Here is a 15314-nt window from a genome sequence, read left to right on the forward strand (position 1 = left end):
TCCTGTTATTTATTTGCCTTGCTCATCATCAAATAAACTATTTAATTTATCACCTAAAGACGGAGTGCCTTGGATTATTTTCTTTTCAAGTCTGCGATTCACATTTTGTACAAGCAGTACTACTTGGAGGAAGGATACCTTTTGTTTACTATCTTATTATTCCACCTTCTCTTGGACCACTCTTGTGTTTCTATATAAGTGCAAGTTGCTTAACACATCGCAGGGTGTCATCATCGCAGACTGGAGGTGAAAAGGCAGAGGTGGTGATGAGGTGGTGGTTGGTTAGCCATGGTTCATGACTCTCGTATTCATACGAGAGTCAAGGCGCAACTGCAGCCTGTTTTACGCAATCGCTACATTTACAATCAAAACGTATATATATAAACATTCCGATTTCAAATATAACGTACTCACAATTTGTCCCACGGGTGTTAGTTAGTTGCTGCACCAGCGATTAGAATTTCTGCATCCCGCATTGTTTAAAAAAAGAAAAAAAATATATCCGAGCTGTTATTTTGCCAAATGGCTTTCAACTACGCGCCCCTATCTGTTGGGAGGAGTGTGGCACTCGGTGTGTTCGATATAGGCACGCTGACCGCCCTGCCAATACAGACTAATAGGCGAGTGCGCTCCCGGTGTGCAACTGTGGGTTTCCCAAACGAACCCCGTTTGAAAAAAAGTAGCCGGGGCGCTCGGATAAAAATGCTTTTTATTAAACAACGCGGGATGCAGCAGTGCTAATCGCTGGTGCAGCAACTAACTAACACCCGTGGGACAAATTGTCAGTATACTTTATATTTGAAATCGGAATGTTTATATATACGTTTTGGTTGTAAATGTAGCGACCGCGTAAAACAGACTGCAGTTAAATCATGACTGCCATGATAATCATCATGGCAGTCATGTTTCAGGGCTAGTGGTTTGTATGCTATATAGGAAAACGTGAGCTGCTCGTCAAGTAACCCTCCGTTACGCTGGCGGCTGCGTGGCGAGCTGTTGTTGGCGGCTTTGAAGATTGTTATATGAATTATTTGAAGGGTGTGGAAGAAGAAGAACAAGACGTAGGGGGAAGAAGACGAGAGGGAGAATAACGAGTCGCTCTTTTAGAGTGTTTTTTTGCTCGTCAAAATAGTTTGTTTATTATACTTTAGCTATTTTTGAAATATCGTGAAAATGTGGCACGAATTTGGAATAGATATTCTTTCAGAGCGAACGTTTTTTTAACTCAAATCTTTGCTTCTGGGAGGTTCCTGGAACAACACATTTTGAGATTGGAGTCCGGGGCCAATTACATATAATTCTGGGGGTCCTTGACATGAAAATGTTTGAGATCGACTGGGTATTTCAGAAAACTGTCATGATTTAGAATAACATTTTGTAGAATGTAGCTCAGGTCTAAATGTGTTAAAGTTAAAAACTATAGAAGGGTAGGCTAAGAGGCTATAGCCTGACCGTGGTACACTGGGATGTAGAAGCAGCTGCGTGTTGCTTTAATTACAGCAAACTAGTGACGCCTATTTTCTTTTTTTTGTACCCCTCTTTAGCCTTTAGAGGGCAGCAATGTCTCAAATGTGGCCTGCTGTTGAGTCGCTTTAAAAGGGACACTACACCCTTTTTGCAAAAATATAAATACAAATGTTAATGACATTAGGACAATTTAGATCACGTTACTGAGGTCTTTATGTGTGTGTTTTTTTATATTTTAGACTTCCTCAAAACTGGGCACTTCCTGGACTACAATTACCATAATGCTTTGGTGCACTGCCTTCTCCTTGTGGATAGGGGGAGGGCTGTCTTACTGAGACAACAATGTAGTCCAGGAAGTAAGTGACCCCAGTGACTGTGACATCACAGACACTTTGAAATACTAACATATCTAAAACCACATATTACCCACGTAAAGACCCTGCAGGAAAGTGTTCCAACACTTCTAAACAAAAAGGGTGAAGTGTCCCTTTAACGTCACGGAGGCCAGCTAAGGCCAACGTTTTATATTGTGGTCACGGTTATTCTTCATTCTCATTTCTATGCTTATATTCGGACCGACTGTCTGATGTCGATGGCTTTGGAATATATATATATATATATATATATATATATATATATATATATGATTTTGTCTTGTCATCTTCCTCGGCTGAATTTCTGCCTCAAAAGAGTCCAGAGTTCTGCTGATGACATCATCCTTGTCAAATCAAAGCTGTGTGATTCTCTATGCTTTTCTATACCGTGGCGGAAAGCGACTACATTAAGTACTTTTACCTAAGTACTGTACTTAAGTACAATGTTGAGGTATTTGTACTTTACTTGAGTATTTCCAATTTCCAGTACTTTATACTTCTACTCCACTACAATTATTTGAAAAGTTTAGTTACTAGTTACTTTGGCGATTCCCATACATTTCGGGCCATTTGAAAATAGCCGATCTACAAGCTCACAATGTGTCGCAAATGCAACGCATTGTGAGCTTGTATATCTGCTATTTTCAATAGATTTGGTACACATTTTGAAAATGAGTACTTTTACTTTTACTACTTTAAGTAGGCTACATTTTGATGCCGTTATACTTTTGTACTTTTACTCAAGTGCATTCTCAATTCCGTACTTTTACTTGTAACGAAGTACTTCTAAATTGCAGTATTGGTAATTTTACTTTAAGTAAAACAATTGAGTATTTTTTCCACCACTGCTTTTTTTCTATGACGTGTGCCCTAGCCCCTTAGATAGCACTTTATGTAGACTTAGATAGCATTTTATACAGACTTATAGCATGTTACGTAGACAGCACTAGAATTGCATTTTATGTAGTCATAGCACTTCATAGTACATAATGTATAGCATAGTATCTATTATATATAGGAGAAGTGGTACCCAAAACACAAGAAAAACCCAAAGCCACAACAGCTACGTCGCTATTGCAACACCCACAACACCATCTTACACACTACACCCACACACACTCACACGGCAGTGACGTCACACACTTACCCTTCGTAGGCCTTCGCAGTGGTCCTGGCCTATCTCCTCAAAACACGTCGTTCGACAAAACTCAGCACCAGCCCACAAAGAATAGTCTTGGCATTGGCACTAATAATGCCTCACTTCCACACTCACGCCGCCAATGCATTTGTTTAATACACACATTCTCGGGACAAACACCCAAACACCCACATCCCCGAGGCTTTCCTACACGGAACACGGAATCACTGCTGCCCCAACAGGGACAGAAACAAGCCCAACAAGCCCACAAACAAGCCCTTTAAACCACGCTACTTACAAACACTACAACTCGCTTACAATTCGCAAACCTGGCAACACTGCCTGCCTCATACGTCACCAGCTCTGTTCCTCTTGGGCTCCGTCGAGCTCACAATCTGTCGCAGCCATCTTGCTTTTCATTTAGAGTGGACATTTAATGCAAATAAATTAATTATAGGTCCAGCAAGCAAATCATGATGGTCTGTTTGTGCTCAATAGGTCACAATAACATTCCGAATTTAGGTGTTGTGTTTTGTATGACATTTTCCCCAGTAGTAGTTTCATATCTATCTCAGCTTTTGCCTGATAGCACACATGCTAACGTTAGCAGCATTTGATGACAGGCTGCCACTTGCCATAGCAACGTACAGTGTGCGCAGACCTAACATAAGTTGCTTACAACAGAAACACACGGCCTTTTAACCACGCTACTTACACACAGGTCGGGAGTTATTAAACCGAACGTGGACGCTGTTTCAGTGTTACATTTGCTGCGCATATCGGATTAATTGTAACGGCATGCATGATAAATGTAACAACGCTAAAAAACACCATTAAACATATCGTTTTCAGCTTAAAGCAATTATCTTTCATTGAAGCAACTCCTTAGCATTGTTTTCATACCATGAATGTGACAAGAAAATGTATCAAACATAAGGGAAATATTAAATAGTATCGGGTGTACCAGTTTGGGCATTTCTTTTTTTTCAATGGGCCAATACATTGATTAAACAAACGTTTGATTGATTGAGTTGTACCATGTTATACAACCCTAAACTAATTTTAGAATACACTACACAATACAATACAATTTTAGAACATATTTTGCACGTTTCATTTTTTTACTCAGAGATCCGTTTAGCTACACATGTAATATTTTCAGGCAACGGACCTACACATGTCAGCTACCATAAACCACTTCAAGTTATTAGGACGAAATAACTGACAGGAGTGACGGTGCTGTGCTGTGAGTAAACTAATAGGGGAGAGCCGCCAAGGATGTAACATTTTGCACGTTTCATTTTTTTACTCAGAGATCCGTTTAGCTACACATGTAATATTTTCAGGCAACGGACCTACACATGTCAGCTACCATAAACCACTTCAAGTTATTTTTTTGATAAAACAGGTCGGGAGTTATTCAACCGAACGTGGACGCTGTTTCAGTGTTACATTTGCTGCGCATATCGGATTAATTGTAACGGCATGCATGATAAATGTAACAACGCTAAAAAACACCATTAAACATATCGTTTTCAGCTTAAAGCAATTATATTTCATTGAAGCAACTCCTTAGCATTGTTTTCATACCATGGATGTGATAAGAAAATGTATCAAACATAAGGGAAATATTAAATAGTATCGGGTGTACCAGTTTGGGCTTTTCTTTTTTTTCAATGGGGCAATACATTGATTAAACAAACGTTTGATTGATTGAGTTGTACAATGTTATACAACCCTAAACTAATTTTAGAATACACAATACAATACCATTTTAGAACATATAATATTGGCCAATATGTCAAATATGTAAATATTACATATAATGGCATTGAATGGAAGCGGACCATTTGTAACACATGTTACAAATGACCCGCTTTTGCAAGTTTTCTTTGCCGTTGCTTACAGACCAGAATGAACGTGAATTCCGTCTAAACACGATGCAAACTAATGAAGAACATAAGCATGAAGACATCCATGTGGATTTTTATTCACCAACACCAAAAAAAAAAAATGTAGCACACATATACTCCAGGTGTAAAATTATACGCATTTTGAAAAAAGTCAGATTTTCGCCAATAACTCCCCGTAGGACAAAGGTAAACACTTCAAACTTCCTGGGCACGTAGAGTACGTTGCTGTACACATACTGACGCGATGGCGTCATGGTGGCGTTGACCAATCAAGAGATAACGTCCATGTTACAACCGTGAAGCGTTACAACCTTGGCGGCTCTCCCCTACATTTGTTACTAACATTAGGTTGTGGCGAAGTAGAAACGTGGCGAGCAGATAGTGTGTTTTGGACAAACAGGCTAGGTATTGGTGTTGATTTGGGTCAACTGGACAAACAGCGTGGTGTTGTTTTGTGTCTGTGTTTGTGTTGGAGCGCCTCAGTGTGGCCGTACAGGTCATGTGCAACCTCTTCCACAGAGAGATGGAGACACTAAATCTCAGCTGGACAAACATGTTTGCATGCATGCTTCGCTGCCTTGCATGCTGTGTGCTACTGTTGAGTCTGTCACTTACTTTGACTGATTTATGGCATTGTCTTTCTGTTAAAATCCAACTATGTTAATTTAAGAACTCTGGGCATATAGGTCATTGTTTATTCACTGTGCACACGTGTAGCCTATTGTATGTCAGACTGTATGTCTGTCCCACAGTCACAATCCTTTAGTAATTAGGCTGTGCAAATATTCAGGACAAAACAATGGTACATTTCCAATAACCCATCCGTTACTACATGTGGAGTCAACTCCCGACATTTATTTCTTCCCATAGTGCGTGGCGAAGTAGCTCTGGGATGAGAAATTCTAGTAGTATATATGAGGGTATTGATTTGAGCTCACTCTCTGTGGGCACTAACAGAGACTTTGCATTATGCTACATGCCTGCCTGTCACTTGTGGAGCAATAGAAAGCTCCTGTTGTAAAGGGATTCTGTATTGTATATTTTAATGTATTGTACCTTTTTTAAGTTTTTGATTCATGCATTTTTTATTATTGTTTGGACCCAATTTTTTATACATTCGTGTCAATAAAGTAACTAACTAACTAACTAACTAACTAACTAACTATAGTTTCATTATATAGATATTCCACTGTTAATATAAGAATATACTACTTTTTTATGTATGCGATGTATGCCATGCTTTTTGTTATTGCTTAATGTAAATCGCTCTGGATTAAGAGCGTCTGCTAAATGCCTAAATTGTAAATTGGTGGAAGCTGCTTCCTCGTTCCTGCTCATATCGTAGACAGCTGTCATTGAGTTTATTTGACTGCACACAATAGAGTATATAGACACTAATTCCTACCAAATTGTATCGCTATAAATTATAATTCAGGACATGTTTGTAGTTATAGTGGCTGTTGTCAGATTTAAGTGAAAAGTTGGTTAACTGCCAAAGTGTACAATTTGAAAGCAGCCTTTCTGATCAGCTTTACTGTAAATGTGGTTTTATTTACTGTAATGTGGATATATTTACTGTAATGTGGCTAAAGGTTTATTCTGACAATAGGAATCCTGTTTTAACACACACTAATACACTAGCAATTCATTTGAACTATAGACAAATCATGTCTATGTTTTTAGTATGTTTAACCCATTTAGGCCATTTAGGTCAACATTAAAAAAAAGTCTTCTGAAAGAAGATATATTCAAAGATTTGTGCCGCATTGTCACAATAAAAAAAAAATAGCAGATCTACAAGCTCAAAGCGCGCCACCGAGTGGCACGCTACGAGCTTGTAGATCTGCTCTTTTTCAATAGCTAAAGTATAATATAATGCTTAGTTAAAACACCAAAAGGCGTTCCCGCCCAAAGATTAATTAATGTGTCTTTTTACAGTAAAATCTTTACAAAATTGCCTAGTTTGGGCCAAAATAAACTTGACCTTGACCGTAAACTAATCTCAGGCACTGATCTGCACTCAAGAGGAGCACACATTTCTAAAGTCTTGCTTTGTAGGAAAAAAATGCAGAAAAATGCACATTAGATCCCACAGATAAACTGCATGTAATGTATTAGTCATTCCTTTGACAGATTGCCAACGCCAGTGTGATTTAACATTGTAAAGAAAAATACTTTTAACACCTTGTGAGGTGTCATTCTCTATCTCAGCGTTTAGACGTGATAGAAAGCATTTGCATATTGTATAAGTTGTCCGATGCGGGGGAGCCTGTCACTTCCACTCAGTTACCGACTGAATGAGGCTGAGGAGAAACTTTCACAATGGAAGAAAATGAAAAATAAGTATTACGTAATAATGTATTGGAAAATTTAACCAAAAAAAGTAGATAATTTAACATTGAATTCAAAGTCAAAGTCGTACGATTTGTCACACACGACGTTACTGCAGTGAAATTTGCGGCACTAAATCTTTAAAGGTATATTCAGTGATTTCACTCAAAAAACCTTACGTTTCGTTTTTGGCTAGGAGACAAAGCCTTTCATCCAATCAGGATAGAGAGCCAAAAACTAAACCTAAGGTTTTTTGACCCCCAGGGGTTAACTGGGGACAGGGAGGAACTCCTTATATGGTCAGCACACTCTATAGTAGGGAGGATTATCACAACAAAACAAAAAAATAAGTGATATTTGAATTAAGTGAAATCCCTGAATATACCTTTAAAGATGGAATGCCGTGATTTCCGCTCATCATCAAGTACTATATGATTATACTAAGAGAAAGATTATTTTTTTCAGAAATGTGTACAAAAGTGTTAAAATTATGTTTTTTTATGTGGCCACAACCACCAGTTCATTTAGTATGCCTGGTTTTCAGGTGGGCGGTGATCCACCTGAACTGACGTCGCATCCACAGCTGTTGTTGTATGATAGAGGGGGACTAACGTGGTGTATATATTGGACCGTTTGACTCAAAGGCTTCCAGGAAGAAACAAAAAGAAAAGCCCAAATTGATTAAATCAATTAATTACCAGCTGCATTATTATTATTATCTGTGGGTCTGCTGCTGACGTTATGCAACTTTTTAGCTGCGCTCCGCTGTTATGCACATATTAGTGACCCCAAAGAATTTGGAGGCAACATGGCTGGAGACGAGGCAGCCAATCAGAACTGCTCGACTAGCCATGCCGTGCAGACGATGGGATGTTATGGGTTGTTGCCAGTGGTGGCAACTGTCGTGACAGAAATAAGCTAAGCAGAGCCTCCAAAAACCAAACCAGACAAGCAACTGTAAATTAATCCACGTTAGGCTGGAAATATGCAGGCTTGGCAACCAGTAGCAGAAAATGATCTCTAGTGTGTACTACCCGTTCGGAACTATGGCAAGCTAATACTGACCAGCTTGCAGCTGGTAAAAATAATACACAGGGAAGACATATTATTTCAATATTCTAACCACAGCTGTGGTTCAATTGGAGTAACGTTAACTCCATAGACACATATTATACAAAACAGGGAAAAAGGCACAAATTGCAACGCGGTTTCTAGTCATCGTTTCTGTCGTCGATGTGATGTGAGCTCGACTCTTTCATCCATTTATCTATTTATTATCTTCACCCGATAATGGCATGCCCAACCGTGGGGTTAAAGTGCTTAACCCATTCTGACCTGAGATCAGATTCTAAAAATCTCTTCTACATCCTGACAGTTTTCAATCTGACCTGAGATCAGATTCTATAAATGTCTTCTACATCCTGACAGTTTACCATTCTGACCTGAGATCAGATTCTAAAAATGTCTTCTACATCCTGACAGTTTTCTGAAAAAGCTATGTTTCTATGTGTCAGTTGTTCTTCGATTTTTCAAAAAATAGCAGACCTACAAGCTCGTAGCGCGCCACTCGGTGGCGCGCTACGAGCTTGTAGATCTGCTATTTTTCAATAGCTAAAGAATAACATAGTGCTAACACAAAAAAAAGGTTCCCGCACAAAATGGGTTAATCTCAAGGTTGGGAAAATGGCAGGCCTGAAAACCTGGCACTGTCTCTGAGCTTCCATACCGGCTCGTAATATGTCTCGGAGCTATCACTGCATGCGACAGTACATCATAGCCATGAGTCAGACTCTAACCCATTCTGGGCGGGAACCCCCTTCCGTGTTTTAGCATTGTGTTATACTTTAATTAGCTATTGAAAAAGACCAGATCTACAAGCTCATAGAGCGTCACCGAGTGCCGCGCTATGAGCTTGTAGGTCTGTTATTTTTTGAAAAACGGTGAAAATGTGGCGCAAATCTTAGAATATATATTCTTTCAGGAGCGAACGTTTTTAACTCAAATCTTTGCTTCTGGGCTTGTTCCTGGAACTACATATTTTCAGATGGGGGTCGGCGGCCAATTACATATCATTTTGGGGGTCCTTGACATGAAAATGTTTGAGGACGACTGACACACGGAAACATGAGGGTTTTTTTTTCCAGAAAACTGTCATGATGTATAGAAGACATTTTGTTAGAATCTGTTCCCAGGTCAAAATGGGCTAAACTAAACCCGCGTGGCCCGGAGCCACAAAGAGCCGCATGTGTCACTGCACACAGTGGGCTGGAAATATCACGGCGTTCAGGCAGCGTTGTGCTTCCTTTTTGCTAACGCTGCCTTGCCTGTGCTCTCTCTAGCTGCCATGACAAAGAGCTAGCGCTGCCTGCACGAGACGTGCACAAAATCACAAAACGTCTAGTATATAGCGAGCCCGCACGTCATAACTGCCACGGTACTACACTTCCTCACCTTCCCATCTCCTCCCCCCCTCCCTCCCTCCCCCTCCACCAACACCACTACCTTCTTCCATCTCCAGTTCTGTCAAAAGCCCATGATCAAATGCACTCGCTTAGATTTATACAGTTCTGTGCCGTGCCTCGGCGAGCGACGTTTCCATTTCGCGCTCCCCCCCGCCCCCTTTCTTCCCTGGTTCTCCACCCCCCTCCCTGTCTTGCCCCCCCCCCACCCCCCTTCCCCCCTCCCCCTCCCTGTCTTGCCCCCCCCTCCTCCCCCTTCCCCCCTCCCCCTCCCCCCATAGGTCTTCAGGTGAACGCATCAAGCATTTCTCTCCTGGTGAAAGGCGTCTTGGTGATATACGGACTCCTCAGGTATTTGACAATGCGTTTGGCAGTAAAGTGAGGGAAGAGAGGCACTCGTTCCCCCTCAGTCATCCCCCCTCGTGATTGATTTATTCCTGAGTGTGTGAGAGGTGGCTGTTATCCCATTCAGGACTGACGTCAAGAAACTATTTTTCAAAAATAGCAGACCTATATACAAGCCCATTTTGACGATTCTTTCAAAAATAATCTTCTAAATCATGAGTTTTCTTGAAAAACCCATGTTTCTATGTCAGTCGTTCGCAAACATTTTCATAATGTTCCAGGGTCCCCCCCAGAAGCAAAGATTCGCTCTGAAAGAATAGATATTCAAAGATTTGCACCACATTTTCAAGACTTTTCAAAAAAATAGCAGACCTACAAGCTCGTAGCGCGCCACTCGGTGGCGCGCTATGAGCTTGTAGATCTGATATTTTCCAATAGCCTAAATTATAACATAATGTTTAAAACACCAAAATGGGGTTCCCGTCCAGAATGGGTTATAGATGGTTGGGGCTGAATGAGCCCCCCTCTCTCTCTCTCTCTCTCTCTCTCGTCGACTCCACCGCCCATCTCCAGGTGTGACACTATAAAATAGTACAAATAATGTTTCATTTGCCACGGCTTCATGGCGCCTCGGAGAAAAAAAAAACCACTGAGAAAACACAAGCCTTCGGAATCATCCCTGCACGGAATGCACGTGAGCCTCATGTTAACATTTAATAACGTTCTGCTCCTGGCTTCAGGTCGGAGTAATAATCCTCACGTTTTGAATGACGTGCAGACACTAGAGCATTTAGGCCTGACGTCGAAATTGAAATAAAATGTCATACAATTCTCTGAAAAAACCAATGGTGCTCAATATTTCATGTCAGGAAAAAATATATATGTATTTGGCCGCCGAACCCCGTCTAAAAATATGTTGTTCCAGGGACCCTCCCAAAAGCAAAGATGAGAGTTAAAAACGTTCGCTCCGAAAGATTTTTTTCACGATAAAAACTAATTAGCAGACCTACAAGCTCATAGTGTGGCACTCGGTGCCGCGCTATGAGCTTGTAGATCTGCTATTTTTCAATATCTAAAGCATAACATAATGCTTAACGCATTGTGTGCCCACACAATACTTTCAAAATAGTAACCCTGAGGGTGCCCACTTTTTACATTCATTTCTTTTACATATATATATATATTTTGCTAAGACGTCTTGGGCACTACATAGCGGGATTTCCCAGGACGTGGACGTCTTGGAGTCACAAATTGTCACCAAAAAGGGGTTCCCGGCCAGAATGGGCTAGACGGTCTTTATTCCGTTGTTGTTTTTTTCTTTCAGAATGGTCTTTTCTCTTCTTCTCCAGCAGGTATACTTACAGGGTTATTAACATGCAGACGGTGTTATTGGCACAGAGAATGCAAATTCCATAATAGGTCAGCGAGGAGAAGAGGAGGTTTGGGTTCGTTTGGAGAGACAAAGGACTTCTACAGACTCATTAATTGTGTCCAGGCAGGCAGTTGTTGGGTTTTCTTTTTTTTCAACCCACGGTGCCGAGTTTAAATTCAGAACCAGGTGCCGTCACGGTCAACTATAGGCATAAAACTAAGACGAAAAATTATTTGTTTATTTTTTTTACTGATGAAAACTAAATGGAAACTAACCTACAATGACTAAAGCTATAAGACTAAAGGTCCCTGCACACAGAGCGCATTTCTCGGATTTTTAGTCCGAAATAACGCGTCATGTTAGGAAGGGACTAGTGGGCAAGAGATCCAAAGACAAGTCATTTTACACTTGGTTGCATGCTGAAAATAGCCGATCTACAAGCACACGACAGGTCGCACTGCTACGCATTGTGAGCTTGTAGATCTGCTATTTTCAGCAAGTTGTAAAATCAGCCATTATGACGCCATCAAGGCCCGCCAAAATACATTTTAGACTAAAGTCTTATATGATATTTAGTCGACTAAACCTAGACTAACACTAAAACATTCCAGGCTGACTAAAATGGGAGTATATAACTACATTTAATCTATTCAAGAGACTATGACCAAAAACTAAAATGAAAATTTGCTGTCAAAATCAACAGGCATATCACGGCAAGGAGAAACAGCATGTGGCTCAATCTGTGGGTGGCTCGATGGAACGGCGCTTTCTGTGTGATTCCTCACGACCGCCACTCTTCGATATCGGCATGTCATTTCCACGTTGTCAATGGCACAACATTAAGAAATATAATACTTATTGATCCTTATTGAGGAAGTACAGTCTTTTGCAAACGGCTCCTATATATCTCTGCATATCCCTGCCTTTGTTTTGCACTGTCAAAATACATACAGTATATGCTCACAAGAACATGTCATACACTCTCCATCTCTCTCTATTTCGGCCTCTCTCTCTGTCCCTCTCCATATATCTCTCGTCTCGCTCTCTATCTCTCTCCCACCCCCTCCTTCTCTCTCTCTCTCTCTCCCCCCTCTCTCTCTCTCCCCCCTCTCTCTCTCTCTCGTGCATGCACATGTAACATGGTTTATAGTGTTACACACACACACACACACACACACACACACACACACACACACACACACACACACACACACACACACACACTGCATCCCACCTGAACAGCTGCTAATAAATTCTGGCCGGATGCATTAATCAACCTCTGATTCTCAAGGGCTGCAGCAGCAGTCCTCAGTCAATGGAGATGCAAATGGCCTCCATTATATTGTATACCACGTTAGAACCAGCCTGGCTCTGTGCTACGAGACACATGGTATCAGACACCAGGAAAGATCCACACACTGTCTTCTACACATGGTCACTGGTATCAGACCAGACAACACAACACACTGTCTTCTACACATGGTCACTGGTATCAGACCAGACAACACACTGCCTTCTACACATGGTCACTGGTATCAGACCAGACAGCACACTGTCTTCTACACATGGTCACTGGTATCAGACCAGACAGCACACTGTCTTCTACACATGGTCACTGGTATCATACCCGACAACACACTGTATTCTACACATGGTCACTGGTATCAGACCAGACAACACACTGTCTATACTACACATGGTCACTGGTATCATACCAGACAACACACTGTCTTCTACACATGGTCACTGGTATCATACCAGACAACACACTGTCTTCTACACATGGTCACTGGTATCATACCAGACAACACACTGTCTTCTACACATGGTCACTGGTATCAGACCAGACAACACACTGCCTTCTACACATGGTCACTGGTATCAGACCAGACAACACACTGCCTTCTACACATGGTCACTGGTATCAGACCAGACAACACACTGCCTTCTACACATGGTCACTGGTATCAGACCAGACAACACACTGCCTTCTACACATGGTCACTGGTATCAGACCAGACAACACACTGTCTTCTACACATGGTCACTGGTATCAGACCAGACAACACACTGTCTTCTACACATGGTCACTGGTATCAGACCAGACAACACACTGTCTTCTACACATGGTCACTGGTATCAGACCAGACAACACACTGTCTTCTACACATGGTCACTGGTATCAGACCAGACAACACACTGCCTTCTACACATGGTCACTGGTATCAGACCAGACAACACACTGTCTTCTACACATGGTTACTGGTATCAGACCAGACAGCACACTGTCTTATACACATGGTCACTGGTATCATACCAGACAACACACTGTCTTCTACACATGGTCACTGGTATCAGACCAGACAACACACTGCCTTCTACACATGGTCACTGGTATCATACCAGACAACACACTGTCTTCTACACATGGTCACTGGTATCAGACCAGACAACACACTGTCTTCTACACATGGTCACTGGTATCATACCAGACAACACACTGTCTTCTACACATGGTCACTGGTATCAGACCAGACAACACACTGTCTTCTACACATGGTCACTTTGATCCACCCAGCAAAACGAGCCATCATTAGCTAAATGTGTATTTTGAATGTTTATTTTGCATTAGTTTGAAAGAAGTAGGAAGCAAAATAGCAAACATTCTCAAAACCATTTCCACCTGCCATGTCTCGCCTAAATATGCATTAATTATGTTCAGTTGTGAGAATGTGTTTTTTCTTGTATTGACCTGGTGAATAAATGCTTCTTACCTGCTGTCTCCATTGTGTCTGAAGCTCTTCTGAGTTGTGTCGTCATCTTCTCCAACTAGTAGTCATCTCTCAGCTTCAGCATCGACAGCTTTGAGAAGGAAAACAGGACATTAACTGGTTTGTTCTGGTATTCAGACAGTTTTTAAGTTGCTCGATTTAGTATTTAGATATTTGATATAGATTTTAGCTGCCATCAAAATCATCAAGTTGTCACGAGACGCTTGGCATAAATTAAACATAATTCATGCCAAGCGCCTCGTGACAACTTGATGATTCTGTAATATTGAACTGGATTGTGGAAAGACGTCATAGATACTTCGATGTGTGACCAAATACAGTGGTTTCAGACACAAGGGGGCCTTGGTCATTTTTCAACTTTTTATATAATTATGAAACTACAGAATGCAAGCTTTCATATGACGTATTGTTCATTGAAATTGTGGACAAAAATTAAGAAGATATGACCATCTGAAACTTGTTGAACCAGAAACCCCAAAGTTCCCAAAGTGGGAAGTCCAATCTTTTGGGGCCTTTTACTAAACTCAAATGATACTGTGATTGCAGTACAACTCCACTGGCATTTTTACTGACTCTAAACTGGCAGTTCAAAGATCCATAAAGTTGGCCACAGCACTTTAATCCCCCCGTTCATTTTGCATCTGAAGGAAAACTCTCTGACACCAATCATCGGATCATTCTTAAGCCATTCTGAACGGGAATCCCTTTTTGGTCTTTTAAAGCATTATGTTACACTTTAGCTATTGGAAAATAGCAGATCTACAAGCTCATAGCGCGGCACCGAGGGCCGCGCTACGAGCTTGTAGGGTCTGCTACAGTATTTTTGAAAAATTGAGAAAATATGGCGAAGATCTTTGAATATATATTCTTTCAGAGCGAATGTTTTCAACTAAAATCTTTGCTTCTGGAAGGTCCCTGGAACAATATATTTTTAGATGGGGGTCAGCGGCCCAACTATATGAGTTTTGGGGGTCCTTGACATGAAAATGTTTGAGAACGACTGCCACAGAAACAGGTTTTTTCAGAAAACTGTCATGATTTAGAAGACATTTGTATAGAATCTGTTCGCAGGTCCAAATGGGTTAAGCTTGTGAAGTCAGAGGAAGTTGTTTGAATGTTGATC

Source organism: Protomyctophum bolini, assembly GCF_963924005.1.
Source record: "Protomyctophum bolini genome assembly, chromosome: 3".
Lineage (NCBI taxonomy): Eukaryota > Metazoa > Chordata > Actinopteri > Myctophiformes > Myctophidae > Protomyctophum > Protomyctophum bolini.